Raw genomic sequence first — 17,536 nt, forward strand, 5'->3', positions numbered from 1 at the left:
TGGATTGAATTTTGGGTGGCCTTTGGTGCATTTATCCTCATACTTTGGCTCATCATGGTACTATGCTTGGGACGCTTCATTGAGGGAAAATATGCTAAAATGGAAACAGCAAGCCAGAAAATCAACTTGATCCTCAAGCCACACACGTCTTCACACGTCGAGAAAAGAGAACTTTCTTCAGTCAACTTCACAGCCAATCCTATACCGGGTGGGGTAGCATGGGACAACACTGACTATGAAATTTATGGTCCGGTTGAAATCCTGAAATATCCACACCAAATCAAGATCTCGTTGAGTGACTTTGTAAAACCAAGCTCATTTGCTGATGATTGGGACTTTGAAAGTATAAATAATATGATGTCTGACCTAGTGATGTCTGCTAAATTTACCAAACATGATTATTTGCAGGGTTCGTCTAATTATGATAGTATGTACTGTTACAACCACTATGGTAACCATTTTTTACATAAATCTGCACAACCTAGAAATGTTTTAAATTATAATCAATGGGAACATTGTGCAACCCCTCCAAAAGGAAGCTCAAGAACCTTTTATGACAAATATTCATACTTTTCAGGGTTCAACACAAGTAATGCTGAAACATTTTATTTCAAATTGTCAAATAAGACAGGAACAAAAACCATGCTTACAAACACGAAATTGATATATTCAGACTCATTTTTTGAACAAATGAATACTTTTGGTTTTGATTATTGGGACAAAAATGTTGAAGTAAAAAGTGTTTGGGGTACAAAAGAATGGCAAGTACAAGGTATAGAATCATTGTTTAGAGCCTGCATGATCCCAGAACAAATTATATTTTTGAATGACACTGTTCAACAAACTACCTGTCTTGGCCTAGCCAAAATCAAAGACTTAAATAAACCGTCTATTCCAAAGCCAACTATAAACAGTAATAGCTCTACAGATGAAGAGATAGACGTAAACTATGTATTAAACCAAAACAGAACACATCCTGATTGGAAACAATGGTTAATCTGGCCCACAGATACTAATAACTGTCAAGACAGATTCCTGAACAAAATACAGGGGTTCACATTGACCAGGCCAGATCCTAGATATTCCCAAAGACAACACCCAGGGATAATAACCACCTACAGTGTGGGCAAACTCTGCCTTCAATGGCTACAAACTTCCACACTGACAGAAATTAAGCAACACCTAACTTTACTTACTGATGGTGCTGACTTGCGTGACTTCATTATGGGACCACGCAAACAGCGTCAAAAACGCTTCATAGCAGCCTCTGTATATGCAGCTTACAACGAGGCCTGGAAGGTAACTCAAATTGAGACAGCAGAAAGTATACGGAAAAATTGACCGTATTAATTTGGAAAAATCACTTTCTGTAGTGGACAATGGGTTAATGACTCTGTCCTCCAGAATTTTTTCTTTGGACAGCATTGTGTCTTCAGCAATCGACATAATATCGCAAGACTTACTGTTATTACAACACAGTCAGTCGCAATTGCGTTCTATTGTACAGCTTGGCTGGACGTTACAAAACCTGCGTTCAGGCTATGTGCCTTGGCGTTTAATCAACACAACGTCACTATTCAATATCTTTAACCTTACTGATAAACAAATCAGTATGGCACAAAAGGGTGCTGATTATACAATCCTGAGCATTGAGAAACTCGAGAGATTACCAGTGACAATGTCAGAACGACCTGTCAGTGAATGGATAATACATGGGATAATTAATATTCCAATATCAACCTTCAGGTTTCAATACTGCCAAAAATATATACAGGCTGGCATGTACGAAAAATTGGGAAAAGGGTACATTGAGACAACATGGAACTTGCCCTATTCACATGCATGTGTCAGTAATAAAGGACAGAAAGTGTTTCTTAGTGGCAATAATTGTGCGATGTCACTAAGCGGTACACTTCTGTGTAATGGAATTAGTTTGCATGGAGCCTGTGAAGGGAACTCAAATAACCTTTCATGTCACCAGCTAGGCGCACCTGCAACGGAGATAGAACCATTCTTTAAAAGACTCTATAACAGGAGTTACATTCTAATTGTGGATCGTAGATGTTGTAGTTTACTGCCCGGGGTTCCTTATCTCATAAGTACGACTGCGAAGGTCATGTGCTGTGGACGCTTATTGTTCCCCAGCTCCTTTCCAGACAGGGAGGCAAGGGCATGGCCTAATTTGAAAATTACTTCTATTTGAATAGATACTTTAAGCAGAATGAAAACAGTGCTTCTTCAGACGCCGACCAGGCTCACGTCATCAAAAGAAACGTATGATCTCCTAGTCGCAAGGACGACTGCAGAGATTCACTCATTGCTATCAACTAATTCCCCCATACATTTCACAGAAATCCTGAATGAAATCTTAAATATTTCTGATACCAGTGGAGTCTCAAATGTATTTAAGACAGTATTTTCGATGGCATTAACACCATTCAAAGCCATACTGGGTATTTTTCCAGACTTCGTCCATTCGATTTTTGGCGGACTTCCCCTCATTTTGGGACTAATTGCAGGAATCCTATTCTTGGTCCTTATATTTCGTTATGGCAAACCATGTCACAGACAAAACACCTGCGACAAGGTAAGAAACAATCCGAGCCATTGGATACCGGGACCGGATATCAAAAATCCTGGGACTTTCCCGGCTTAGAGACCTAAACATGACTTGGTTTCTTTCATTTCGACCAATGTGGCATCGATGTGTTTTACCTGTATTAAGGTGCTTGCTGTGCGGAGAAGAATGCGTGTTGGACACCTGTCTGACGCTACAATCGGATGCGCCAATGGATGCAGAAGCATTGTTGGGTCCGGTAACGGCCCATGCATTGTGCTGCCCTCAACGGCTGCCAATCCTGATGACGGCATTCGTGGAAACTTCACCACTACGATTAAGGGGTAGTGAAGTTCAAGATGAAAGCAGCATCGATCAGGTACGACCTTCTGTCAGCAATACTAATCAAAACGTCAATGGAGACAATCATGCACACGAATGCATGGTTACATCTTTTTCCGAGTTAGTGGAACTTTCACAGGAAGCTGTTGACAGCTTTTTCGACAGTCTCAATGATATGATGTTCTCACCAGAGCAGAAATAACGACTTTTGAGCAAGCTAGCACACGGCGTTCCCAACACCCTGAATTTGGCCTTCAACTTTAATAATAAAGTAACATGAACAATTTTCCCTCCAGTTCACGTACAGCAATTTTTTCAGCAGCCCCAAAAAATGTTTACGATTTTTCGGGACACTTATCTTCTGCTTAAAGTAAGAACTATTCTTAGAGAACAAAATTTCTACTTTTAGAAACTTTATAGACATTAGCTGCCCGCTGGTATGTTCATAATTATTTTATTCTGCGATGAAATGGTCTCGAACTTTTCTTCTGTATTAAGAGCCATTTCATGTGTAATTCTCATATTCAAATTAGTAATAATGTATACATATGCGTGATTAATTTAGCATTATTCTACAGCTTGAGTGCATATAGTACATGTGACTATTTTTTTCCGTATATTACATAATTTCGAAATGCATTATATGTATTTTGGGGTGGTATGGTATACACGACACTCTACAGTATGTTTTACTATGCCTAGATTCGTAAATATGGCCATAGTTAGCGTGGAGTGGGTGTGATGTATTCCTATAGGTTCTGTATCAATCCCCCTATTCCTGACCCTATTCTGGTTAACAAGTTAACTAGCAGCCATCCCATGATGCAGAAACCGTTATCTGATTACGCCAGACCACGGCACAGGAGCGCGTTATCTGATTAGGTCATAACGCTTGCCATCTAATTAAGCAAAGCAATATTCCTCCAGCCCCTGATAAGGCATACGGAGTTCTCAAAACAAATCAAACCTATGACAACCTGGGAAAAACCCTGCGGCCATTGTTTTGATTTCACCGAGAACTTCAGCAAAAGAATGTGCTAACGACCGGTTCGTATGACATCCTTATTGACGTATCTATGTCCATCCTTACGTCAATCTCGGCACCTTACAGGTATAAATATTACCGATATTGCCTTAAGCAAACACACGCGGTGGTGACGAGATCGGAGCAGCCAGACTTGCCGAAGCCCAGAGCAGAGCAGACACCGCTGGCGCAGCCCCGCCTTCCTGACGCGCTGAGAACGAGACGCTGCTTTCTCCTGCCGAGAAATCCAGCTCCGGCGCTTCCGGGCAGCCCTTGCAGGCAGCCTGGAATATCGAGACCAAAGACGAGAGATACCATCCCTCAACCATCCTAGATTCCAGGTACAGAACTGAATAACCCCTTGCAGAGAATTCTTGAGTCAGTCACTTGGCAAAACAAACTTAACTTAAACTGCTACTTCCTATTCCCGCCCACGTATTAGGCTTAGGTCAGGTAGGCGTAGTTAGAAACACCAGTTGAGTACGATTAGTCAAATGTATATGTGTATGTATCTATTTCATCCATTTTAAACCACCATATGGCTTAGAAACCATATAAATGTTTTTACCGTATTATTTTATACTTCTGCTTTTATTGTATGCACTTTACTTAACCATAAGTATTGAGATAATATCGATTCATTTCTTTTGTATGAGAAAAGAGACTGATCAATAAATACCATCTTTTATTGAACACGCCCGTCTCTTCCTTTTCTCTACAATCTGGTGAGACTAAGAATGCACGTACTGACTGAGTAAAATAAGTTGTCTTTTGTTTTCACATGACTCTAGAGATACACTCTTGATTAGGGGAGAGCAAAGTTGTCATGTTCTATGGTTGTCAGAAACTAAATCCCTTCTTGTCTATCCAGGGAGGTTCAACTCCTCCTTGCCTATTCGAGAAAGTTTCTAGTGAACTCTGAGCTAGCTGGCAAACCCAAAACTTTAAGTCTAATATCGACAATAGAAGACCTAGTTAACGTCTGGTCTAGGCCTATACTATTGAAGGTATTATTCCAATGCGCAGAGCCTATTGGGATAATAGGAACTACACTACAAGGTCGAATGCAGCCTGTAGATCAACAAATGCTGCGTATAGACTGCCACCACCCAGTATCACGGTCCTCCACTGAATCAGTTGGAAGCGGAAGACCTGATCCACAGTACTGGTTGCCCTGCGGAACCCTGCCTGAAAAGGAGATAAAATGTTGTGGTCCTCCGCCCAGTCGAGCAAACTATTTATAATCACACGCCCCACAACTTTTTGAACAGTGTCAATTAAGCTGATTGGGCGGTAATTGCAAGGTTGGGCACGATCTCCCTTTTTGTATACAGGGATGATTACAGCACCCCGCCATGATACCGGGATTTCTGCACCCTTGGCAATGTGGTTTATTAGTAGGTGAATATATTAACTCCACCTTCCAGTGTCATTTAAACAAACGTCCGCTGGGACACCATCAATGCCCGGAGCTCGGCCACTATGTGCAGTTTTTAGAGCAGACAATACTTCACTCTGAGTGAAGACGTTGTCTTCTGCAAACGAATAAATTGGACAGATACTGTTCACAGACTGATCCCTTGTAGAGTACTGTTCGCTGAAGAATGTGACCCATGCGTCCTGTGGGACATTATTATTACAAGCTTCTTCAGACCTTTCATTACCCCATTTGACAATGTGCCAAAATAATCTGGAATCTTTACGATCACTTGCACATTTCAACTTGTTCCAATGGGATTCGTCCCAATCTCTTTTCGCTTTAGCAATAGAGTTTTTATAGTGCTCCCTAGCAGATCGAATCACCCCCAAGTTTTTGCTCTTAATTGCTAGTCCCAAGTTGGTTCGTGCCGCCTTACAATTATGATTATACCACTTGGCAGCTCTGTTAGCACGTACCCTCTTTCTATTTACAGGTTTTAAAAAATAACATTTAATTTCATCAAAGAGAGTCACATGTGCTTTGGTAGTATCGTCATGGCCCGGAGAGATCCCTGCCACAAGCTCCAAGGCCACAATAGCCTTGTCAGTCGCGGCTCCTATTTTTTCTAGGACCTGCTGGTCCGACCTGACACCAGACCACCTCAACCTGAGCATGTCATTTGTTGGTACAATGAGCGGTGGTAGAAGTTTGTCACGGGGGATAGATACTGTGTCTTCAGACAACCACAATTTATGAGTAACACATAAAGGATTGTGGTCGCTCTCGAGACTTTCCGTCACCACCATATCAACAACAAATGACCATATAGACATACTACAGATGACATAATCAATGCGGCTTTTGTTTCTCCCGTTATTGAATGTCATGGCTGGTACTCTGTCAGACTTAGTTCGACCATTCAGAGCTCTTAGCCCATGTTTGAGGCACATTGCATTTATGTCTAATATATCCACAGTCCATCGAGTTACTGGAGTAGTTACTAAAGTGGGGATATCCCATTGCTTATCTTCCTCTTCGCCCAATAGAGCCTCACCAGTGACCAGAGGTTCAAACGTGCGATTTAAATCGCCTGCAATTATTATGTTCTTCCCTGTCGAATGTATCTCTAGAAGATTATACAGGCTCAAGAGAACCTCAGATTTTCCTACATTTCCTCCTCTAACATATATATTATAGATGTCAATGGAGATGGATAAATCACTCGTGAGTCTAATAAGCTGGATATCTTTTTGATCAAGCTCCACACTTTGTACTACAACCTTTAAAGACTGCCTGACCCATATAGTGAGGCCCCCCATCGGGCGCCCTTTTGGGCCCTTGATGGCTGGAACATAAAAATTATATAGGCGTGGGGAGGCACACTTTACTAGCAGCAAAACATAAAGGAACTGTGGAGCAAGCAGGTTCTAACATATTGGAGTTTCAGATATTTTCCATGACTCTCTGCCTCTTGCTCAGTATGCTCAGTCCTTCAGTGCTAATTGTGCGAAGTCAAAGAAATAAGGATCCTGGGACTCTTCCATTTTTACATAAATCACTGTAAGGTGAGCTGCCTGAGCAGCTGGTTCTTTGAGCTACGATGGGGCGATAGGTTGTCAGCAATAGGTGGAGCATATGAATGAGGGGTTTACCTTTGGGAGGAATCGTGATCTAGGTGTTGTGAGAGTGTGTATATGTTCCTGTTTCAAAATCAATATGTTCTCTGCGATGGGGGCTTGGCAGAGCATGGAGTAGGACTTACTCCAAGACACTGTGGGCCATTAAGCCTTCATCTTGCGGCTCGGGCTTTGCCCTGCTATACCCAGGTTGACTCCTTGGCGATCCTGACTGCAATGCCCGATTGCCAACTCCCTTAGACCTATCTTTTCAGCTAAAGCAGAAACGACTAGTGCTGCGCTGGGTTTTGTCCTCCATTTTGTTCCGGGAGCTACAGCAGTGCTGCGCACTGTGTGCCAGTGAGCTCTGTGATTATAGCCTGGCTCCCGTCAGCGGTTAAGACCATCAGTGATGCATGGGCTGGGAAAGCAGGGGACTAGTGAGGAAGTCCCTGGCCTTATTCCCAGACTATTTTGCAGCCCTCTACACCGCCAACTTGTTTCTAGGCCGTAGCAACCCCAGCAGCGTGCATACCATTGTTCCCAAGGGCACTGTTTGGATGTGTGGCCACGGTGTCCCTGCAGTCCTTTTGCACCCAATATTTTTCACCCCCACCTGGTATAGTGATTGCAGGCTGTGAACTATGGGACTGTATCTGCCTACATTGCCAGACTCCCAAAACTACTGATAGCTCGTCTACACGTCAGTGCATATTTCTGTTACTGGGCTCCTTGACATCTAGGATTGGTGCCCATACTACAATCTTCCATAAACTTCCCTAGCCTCAACTTACCACTGCTGATACCCTTTATACTTGCACTGTTCCACCCTGTGCCGAGGGGCCCCTTCATGTACCAGGCAAGACTTCATGTTAAAATGGTATCCTACGCGGATGATACCCAGTTGGTATTCACCTTTTCTAACAATCCTGCTGAGGACCAACTGAAGTTTTGTGCGGATGTTCTGGCCAATTCAGACTGGATGGCATACAATTATTTACAGCTTAATTCTGCCAAGAAGGAGGTGCTCTTGGTAGGCTATGAGACCTATAAATGGGACTACCAATGGTGGCCCGCGGCCCTGGGCACCCCCCTCCCTAACCGAAAAGCTCAGTCAAGGATTTAGGGGTCTTTATTGAAACCGCCCTCTCTTTCGAGCCTCACGCAAAAAAAGTGGCTGGTACATGATTTGGCATTCTACATGGCCTTAAACCCATTCTGGGGTTTTTCGATGGTCCTATCCAGCAACTGATTGTTCAATCTGTTGTTCAATCACACCTATACTATTGTAATAGGCTTTTGCTTGGCGTGAATAAAACAGTTACTAAGAGACTCCAATGGGCACAGAATGCAGCAGCATGCACTCTTTTTGCCCTACCAAAGCACTGCCACACCTCCAATCTTCTTCATCGTCTTCAATGGTTGCCAATCAGAGAGTCCAGTTTAAAACTCTCTGCACCACACATAAGATTTTACATGGTCAGGGTCCTCAAATCTTACAGTCTCTGTGTACCTCATATGTCCCTTCACGTGCACTGCGCTCCATCTGCTTTGCATTCGACAGGTGCGCCGGTGTAGAACAGGGGGTCGTTCTTTTAAAGATCAGGCCCATGCTTTATGGAATTCTATTCTACTGGCTTCCGGCAGTAGTCAAGATCATTGGGCACTCAGGAAACTGATTAAAACTTGCCTTTTGTCCTCCATCTAGCCTTATCTCTTCTGGCCACCTGTCCGCTAGCGCTGGGATGCCCTGTTGATGGGGCAACCATTTATTTGTGCAATTTATATAGCACGCAAATACACTGGGGTGTATCGGCGCTGTGGGGTTTAAAGGAGAGCAGCTGGAATTGATGACTACTGGTTGAAAAGCCAGGTTTTTACTTGTTTCCTGAAAGTTAGGAGGGTGGAACTGGTTTTGATAAGGAGGGGGAGGGTATTCCACAGTCTCGCCGTGGCAACTGTAAATCGTCTGTCTCCCCATGATGTTTTCTTTGTCCGGGGAATAGTCAGGATGTGGGCCCAGGAGGAGCGCAAGGGTCTGCTGGGGGTGTGTTCCTTTTTTTAGGAACTCAGGTCCAGTGTTATTGATTGCTTTGCATGCAATGCATAGTGCCTTAAATTGAGGTCGACTCTGATAGGCAGCCAGTGAAGCTGACGTACAACAGAGCCATGTGCCATGTGCTTTATAAACGACCCTAACATGTGTTCCTGTGGCCTAGTACTACCTCGTTCTGCAGACTGCCTTTAAAATAATAGCTCACATATAAAAAGGAAAATGTCTGGATCAGCGATTTTAACTGACCTATACAGGGAATATTCAGATCGGAACTACAGACCGACACAGGGGGATCCCCTCATGCCATTTGAGCTGCTGTGCAGTCTGGGAGCTCATGCAGCATAGGCCCCTGTCTCTCTTCCGACGTCATCTCCTGTTCACCTTGCCTCGGCTTGCTGTGATTCCTGTGCCATGCGCCACTGGGCCTATGTCTGGCTCTACCATACTTTTGGGGCCCCACTGATCATCTGCAACACCTTCCAGCGTGACCTTCTCTAGACCTGCGTCATTGGTGGTCACTTGCTCAATGTACCCTCACCCTACCTACCGCACACGACAGCTGTTTAGTCTTCCAATAATATTTGGCAAGGGCGAATCATCAAGAGACAGCTCAGTGGTTTCTTCATGGTCCAACTTTTCTTCAACCAGCATGTCCAATAAAGGGGATCCCTTCCTCTCAGGACACCGAGCCCTCCATGACCCCACCAATCTCTCATGATTATATGGCTTGATTCCTCAAAGACACTAAACAAGAAATTGTCTCTTTAAAGGTAGACTTTAAAAAGACGTGAACAGGACCTACGCAGAGAGATCACGAGGTTGGCACACATGTCGATGATTTAGCATGTTGGACCCCCACATGGAAAACCAAGAAATGCTTATACATCAAGTTCTTGCCCTGGAAGACTAGCAGATTTAACTGTAAGCTAAACAAGAAGCTTTAGAAAACTGCAGCTGCAGAAATAACACCCGAATGTAGCGTGACGCCCGGGGTGCAATAGGGGGAAGACATTCTGATCTTCCTTAGGGACCTGTTGTCCACTATTCAGGGAGGTGAAGATACCGGCCCCTCATCCTTGACCGAGCTCCACGTGTTGCTGCCATTATCAGCAGATTATATTCTCTCCTGGACATTTTAACTAAAATACATTTTTTGTAAGACAAAGAAGCAATCATGAGAGTGTGTCGGAGCGGGGTCCATTTGGTCTTCAGATGCCACATATTACAGATATTTCTGGACCTCTTGCCAGTGACCCTTAAAAACAAAAGGACTTCAGGCTGATAACAGAGAAAGTTTGGGAGATGATCATCAAATACCGTTGGACCCACCCTTTTGGCCTGCTCTGTCAGCTTAACAGCCAACAGCATCATGTTCGCTCATAGACTGAAGGCAAGTACCTACTGGAACTGCCGAATCCTATCCTGCACCCTCAGAGGATGTTGATCGATGGTCCCCAACTTGGAACTGGGTGGGCAGGCGGGGTCGTGCTCGTTGGGTTAAAGCGAAGGCCCTGAGAGAAGTCAAAGAAGACATTATCTCCCATCTACACATTATGAAGCAGAAATTTCTACCACAGACTGGCCCAGACAATTGGATGTTTTTGTAGTTCTGCCTGCACAAATTTGGTCTGTATAGTTGGAATACTTTGATAGAAGTGTATCATTCTGTCAATTGCTCTTGTGCCTGGTCTCACCCCACTTTCTTGAGGCACTTCTCCCGCTGAGGTGACACCTCTGCGATGTTCACAATACTCTCTTCAGTCTGAGGATGGAGAACCTCACTTTGTTGGCCCCAGTTGGCTCATTTGTTCTTCTTTTATTACTCATCTGCTTTCCTTGCCATGCCCTTGTGGTGCTCAGGGGAGGAAACTCTGTTGGAACAGTACTGTTCTTACTGCCTCCACCTGTTATTATTTGTGCAAAGCTTCCTCTCCAGACACTAATGCATTCTCTTTTCCCCTTTCTTTATTGCGTAGTGGATGAGGATCCTTGCTAAAACAAAGCACTTTTCCTTAAACTTGAAGGGATTTAATTCCCCCAATAAATGCAAACAGGTATGGCGTTACCTATCCCAGCGAAACCCAGCTATCATTTTCTTGCAGGAGACCCATCTCCTTAAGGAAGGTTGTCATTTCATGTCTCACCTCAGATACCCATTCCGATATTGGGAACACAATGACACTAAAACTTTGGGAGTAGGCATCTTGTTTAGAGAAGGTTTCATACCGACACTGACGTCGGTGGTCAAGGATCCATGGGGGCATTTTTTGCTGGTGATAAATAAGCCTGGGCGGTGAACTTCGCTCTACTCACGGAGTTTGCGGAGTTTTCTGCACTCCGCGTTACGTCAAGATGGCGAGCGCAAGCAAGGAAAATCCCCCTCCCAGTGAGATTTTTCCTCATTTGCGATCGTCAACATCAAGTTGGCAAGCGCAGGCATGGAAAATCAACCTCCAGCTGAGATGTCTCAACACAGGTGGTCAGATTTCTCATTGCTAGTGGTCCCATATGCTCAGGACCTCTCACAATGAGTAAGCTGCCACTCCATTAAAAATCTACTGGAGCAGCAGAAAGGTAGCAGCGCCCGCTTGCACTGTGCATGGTGCTGTTCACGATGATTGGAGTGTGGAAAAGCACCTGGCACTGAAAATCACCACAAACAGCATTTATCTAACGCACTCCACCACTTGCGGAGCTCCACATAGTGCAGCATAGATTCTTTTTGCACTTCACAGAGTTCCGCAAAGTGGAACTCCGTGAACTTCGCCCAGTCTTAGTGATAATCGAAAAGGAATACACTAGCTTTTCTTTCCATAATCCATATTCCCCAAACCAAGTTCAAGATTCTTTTTTTGCAGGATACTTAAGGCACAATTTAGCTGAGCCCAGAGTGACATTATACTGGGAGTGGCTTCAACTTAGTATGGGACTCAATGCTTCACAGGACCACCACCCATTTTTTGGTTGTGAGGCCATTTCCTCTACACTCAAGAGGGAACTCACTGACTGGGGTCTATTAGACGCTTGGTGCTACTTCGACCTTGCGGCCCAAGATTAATCCTTTTATTCACATGTACATAAATCACACTCCTCTATTGACTATATGTTTGTCACACATTCCCTCGTATGCCATTTAGAATAAGTTCAGATATCCGATATCTCTATTTCTGATCATGCTCATATTGAACTGATCTGGCCATCACGGACAGGTGCTTCAAATGCCCAGCCTAGGTATTGACTTCCACCCCATTTACTGGACGATCCAGTAGACAATGCTACTCTGAATGATGCAATCCAAGTATACTTTAAATTCAATACTACCACCTCTCCACACATGCTGTGCGATGGCTTTAAGGCAACAATTTGTGGAATTATTACTTCTATAGCAATGGCATGTTCTCGTGAGGAACGCCTCTTTGAGGCTAAGCTGACGGATAACATTAGGGCCTTGGAGAGGACAGAGAAACAGATGCCTTCACAGCTTACTAAAGAATGGTCACAGTGGAAATGATTCGCAAAATGTCAGAGAACACATATGTGGAAAATGCACATAGAATTATGACAACACCAGATAACAAATGCAATGAATGACTGTGATTTAATCAATTAAACAGGGGTTGTCAAAGGATCAACGATTCAGATGACAGAATGTATGTCAACATCTAAATTTTGTAAAAGCAGGTGCAAATAAAGTGACAAGTGCAAAAGTTGGGGTCGGTGCAGATGATGTGCAAAGGGAAGGTGATGCATATACATACATCCATAATTGAATTAGAAACCTATCCTGCCAGATTTCTGGCATATATATTTAATGCAACAACATAAACAAAGGAAGCAGTTATAGAGTCACTGTCAACCAGGTTTTGTGTGGATTTTTTCCCTTTTCTTCCACACCAAACCTGGTTGACAGTGACTCTATAACTGCTTCCTTTGTTTATGTTGTTGCATTAATCGCATTCATCGCATTTGTTATCTGGTGTTGTCATAATTCTATGTGCATTTGCGTATCATTTGCACTGTGACCATTCTTTTGTGTACCACTATTTACCCGAGTCCAGTGGTCTATCGGGTTACCCCATTGACATATAACTCTTCACAGCTTACTAAGCAACAATTTGCGCTGCTATGAGGGCAGCTAAGAGCACACAGAGTTAATAAGGTGGTACGTTTGCTTTTGGCTCTTACGCAGAGGAATTATGATGGAGGGGAGTAGGTGGGCACTTTTCTGGCCCGTAGTCTCCAATATCAACATACTTGCTCCCACATTGCAAAACTTTGCACAACCCACTCAGGTTATGCAATTAGCAAGGCTGACAAGCAGGAGGCTTTTCATGATCATTACAGTGCACTCTATGCCAGCGGGGGGAGATCCAGTAGCTGTCCAGACTTACCTGTGGGACTGCCAATGGCCACCTCTGGATGCTCAACTTACCAGTGATTTGGAAATGCCCATCATAATGTCCAAACTTAAAAAAACAGTTGAGAGACTGTCAGTGAGGAAAACCCGGGCCCGGACAGCCTACCTGTTTCCTTCTTTAAGATACTTTTACCATCTCTAAAGGAACACATGCTTGCACTTTTCGAATATTTCACCCACTGTACTGGCCTTCTGTTCATGATGTTGGAGGCGAAAATAACACTCATTCTTAAACCAGAAAAAGACCCTGCTCAATGTTCCTTCGACAGGACCATAGCCCTTTTAAATACTGATGCTAAGATATTTACCAAAATGCTGTCCTACCATCTAGAATACCTACTACCCTGTTTGATTGACCCTGACCAGGTGGACTTTATGCAAGATCGACAGGGCCTTCCTTGCTCACCTGATAGAAAAGACCCATATGCATAACATCCCTACCCTTCTCTTGTTCTTGGACTTAGAGAAGGCATTTGACAGGGTCAGTTGGAACCTCTTACGTGCTGTTCTCACTTAAATTGGTCTGAGCTTTGTCATGATTAGCAAAATAATGGCCTCCTACACCGCCTGGATACTGTTGTCAGAACAGATTGCCATTTCAATCACTCTATTTTGATACAATGGGGTACTCACCAGGTTTGTCCCCTGTCCCCTCTTCTTTTTGCCCTAGTGATCCGCCTGCACCCGTCGTCGGACATCATGGGCCTACCCTTTGGTGGGCGGGTTCATAAAGTTATGACTTATGCAGATGATCTATTATTGACCCCGACTAACCCTATGTCAACCCTCCGTGCAATCATCCTGCAGTTGAAAGAATTTGAACTGGCCTCAGGTTAAAAAGTCAATATTTCCAAATCACAAGCGCTCAACCTCACTTTACAATCACATCTCCTTCCAGGTTTGCAAGACATGGATTCTTTTCAATGGGCTAAAGTGTATATTCGCTATTTGGGGCTTAATGTTATGTCCCTAAAGACCTGGACTCGAGCTAATTAGCCCCTTATGTTAAGCCTATTTTAGGGGGCCTACATAGATGGAAACAAATGCATATCTCCTGGTTGGGGGGGATCATTGTGGTCAAAATGAATATTCTGCCTCGCATACGCTACCTGTTTCCGGCCCTCCTGACCTCTATTCCAGATTAAGGTATTTGTTGACTCCAGAAAGATGTCTGAGATATTATCTGGAATGTGAAACAGCCCCGTTTCTCCAGGCACATACTTATGCTGCCCAGAAACAGAGAACACCAATTTTCTTGCAAATTATCACACAGCACATCTCAGGTTTGTTTTTGAATGGGTAGTTCCAGAGAGTGAAAAACGTAGACTCCACATGGATCACGCAGTGGCATGCAGGCCACTGGGGGACCTGGGTTGGCTACCAAAACCCCAACAACCTCGTAGTGCCTATCCTTCAACCCCAAGTAGAGTGGTGCTGGAAATATGAAACAGAATTGCACTTACCTATTGCCTTAAATCATTTGCCGCTCCAAATACGCCCCTTGCATGTAAGCCAGACTTCCCACCGGGGCTCTCCCTGGGATCTCTCGCCACCTGGGAGAACGCTGACTGTAATACATTGCATGCGCTACAACGCATGTGATTACAACGCGGTCGTTACAACGACCACGTTGTTACAACGCAAGTCATTACGTTGCAAGTCGTTTCTACGACTTGCTGTAGGGGGCGCGCTAAACTAACGTTGGAATAGTAATGTAATTTACTATTCCAACACCTTCCCTACTGTTGCACACACTGGAGCTGGAATAGTAAATTATACTATTCCTAAGTTCAGCACACCCCCTACAGCAAGTCGTAGAAACGACTTGCTATGTAATTGTTTGCGTTGTAACAACAAGGTCATTGTAACAACTGCATTGTAATCGCATGCATTGTAGCGCATGCGATGTAACATCGCATATTCATGTCCTCGTACTTGAAATTAATGTTCCTTCTCTGGAAGATCTTTTATGGAAATTCATGATCTATGGTTGCCATCAATGCTTCCTCCTGGACATTATTCATAAAACTTTATTATATTATGCTTCATGAAGGCATGAGCTGAGCAGCAATGGCCCCAAAAACGTTGAAGGACATCATGTGCCTATTTCCACTAAAAGAAATGTACGATAAAAGGATGGGTTATGATTGTTATATTTAGACAATGCACATAGATCAGCAGCCACTCTGACAGCTCTGAGTCAAAACGCATTTCTGTAGAGATAGAGAGACGAAGAAATGTGACACATATAAAGATATATTTTTCTTTTGTTAATTAAAAACAAGATGGTTAAAAAACACAAATCCAAATACGGTATTAATATTCAAAAAAGGTGAACAAATGATGCCAGGAGGAAAAAAGAGGTGAAATAAGAATAAATATTAAAACAACTATGCAATTCATATTTCAGACAAAGACATCCAATTTAACAGTAGAGTATTATAGGTTTGCTATGTCGAAGGAAACAAGAATAATATGACAGACACGTGTTGACCCTAACTTGGGAAGAGTTTTAGAGAGCAGTTTGTCCACAAAAACCTTTATAGATGAACTTAACCCCATGTGGTAGTTAGTTACCTCTTTCTAAACAAGTATTTGTTATTACTTTTCGATATATGTCAACATCAGTTACACAAATAAAATAATCTATATCTTTGGAACAGTAATGCCACATAAAAAAACTACTATTCATCTGATATCCAGCCACATGAAAATCACAGAAGAATGAAAGTAATAACCATAAACTGTTTCGGTAGTAATCAAACACACATAACTCATACTATACATATTTCAACTGGTTAATATTTACATGCTTTAGTAATCATTTGTTATAACTAATTTGTCACTAGACTGCATTACTACACAAATAGTGCTTTCAAATGTCTATTCGTATTTAACCAAATGGATGCCATTGTCCTTTTTTGGATATGCAGGAAGAGATAAAAACGTATTCCAATGAGTCCAATCTAGTTTTCAGTGAAGGTTGTCTAAACAATGTTAGTCCCAGGTCAGAATATTTTCAATGTGATATCCAAGAAACTATGTGCATGACCAATAAAGCACCTGTCAGAAGGATCCTCTAATTGTTGTGTATAACCCCTCGAGATCATGCACTTTCCTGACATTATTACATTTACTTATGTAGGCTATACTGCAGCTGCCCAAGCGGTCAACAGTCTTAACGTGTACGGTACACACATGAACAAAAACCCAATGTGTTCTTATTAAATAAAAACATTTATGTGCTGGATTGGAAGAATCTGATTCCATATTTCAGAATTTTACACAGTCGCTAAGGATACATTAGAGCAATTATTTGTAGCTAGTAAGTTAGGTAGTCAAATGTATTCGATCTAAATACGTTAGACCGTAAAAGCACATAAAAAAAAGTGCAAACAAAATACAATAAGAGTCCCACCTCATTTACAATAATACATATTTTGAAAACAGTTAATTTCATTTCATTTAAATATCCGTCTATTACCTCATTTAGCTCTCCCCCACTAAGGTTTTATACATACAATCAAAATGTATGGAAAGAAGAAATACAGCAGTGTAAAAACCTCAGATCTGTGTCTGCCATGTATTCCAGTTCTACTCACTTGTATTGATTCATGTTAGTAGGATTAGTAATAAAATCCATATTTTTGATATTTGTCACATAAAAAGCAAGTTGATTAAAAGATGTATATCATTTGATCACTTATCTATTGTCATACAGGATATTCATGTCATATGTCAAAATATTCTTCCTGGCATAAAAAACACTCCATAAAAAAACTTGGTATTCTTACACGGATATCAATGGTGGGCAAAATCTGTAAAAAGAGATACGCCGGATACATTGAGTAAACGATAAAGGCTTTAAAAGGCTTAGGATATAACGTTTCTTTCACATTTTATATTTTTGCAATAGAGTGCAACGTGCATTGTACTTTGTGTCGAGGTGTTGTCACAGGGGCATTTACATAGATTTGAAGACCAATCATTGGGTCCGGGGAAGCTAACCATCCGGTAAATGCTATACATTCTGAAACGAGTCAGGATGAATGTATGCCTTTGGTTCGGTACAACCGTCAGGTAATGCTGCAAATCGTAGCTGGT

Source organism: Lissotriton helveticus, chromosome 8 (genome assembly GCF_964261635.1).
Source record: "Lissotriton helveticus chromosome 8, aLisHel1.1, whole genome shotgun sequence".
NCBI lineage: Eukaryota > Metazoa > Chordata > Amphibia > Caudata > Salamandridae > Lissotriton > Lissotriton helveticus.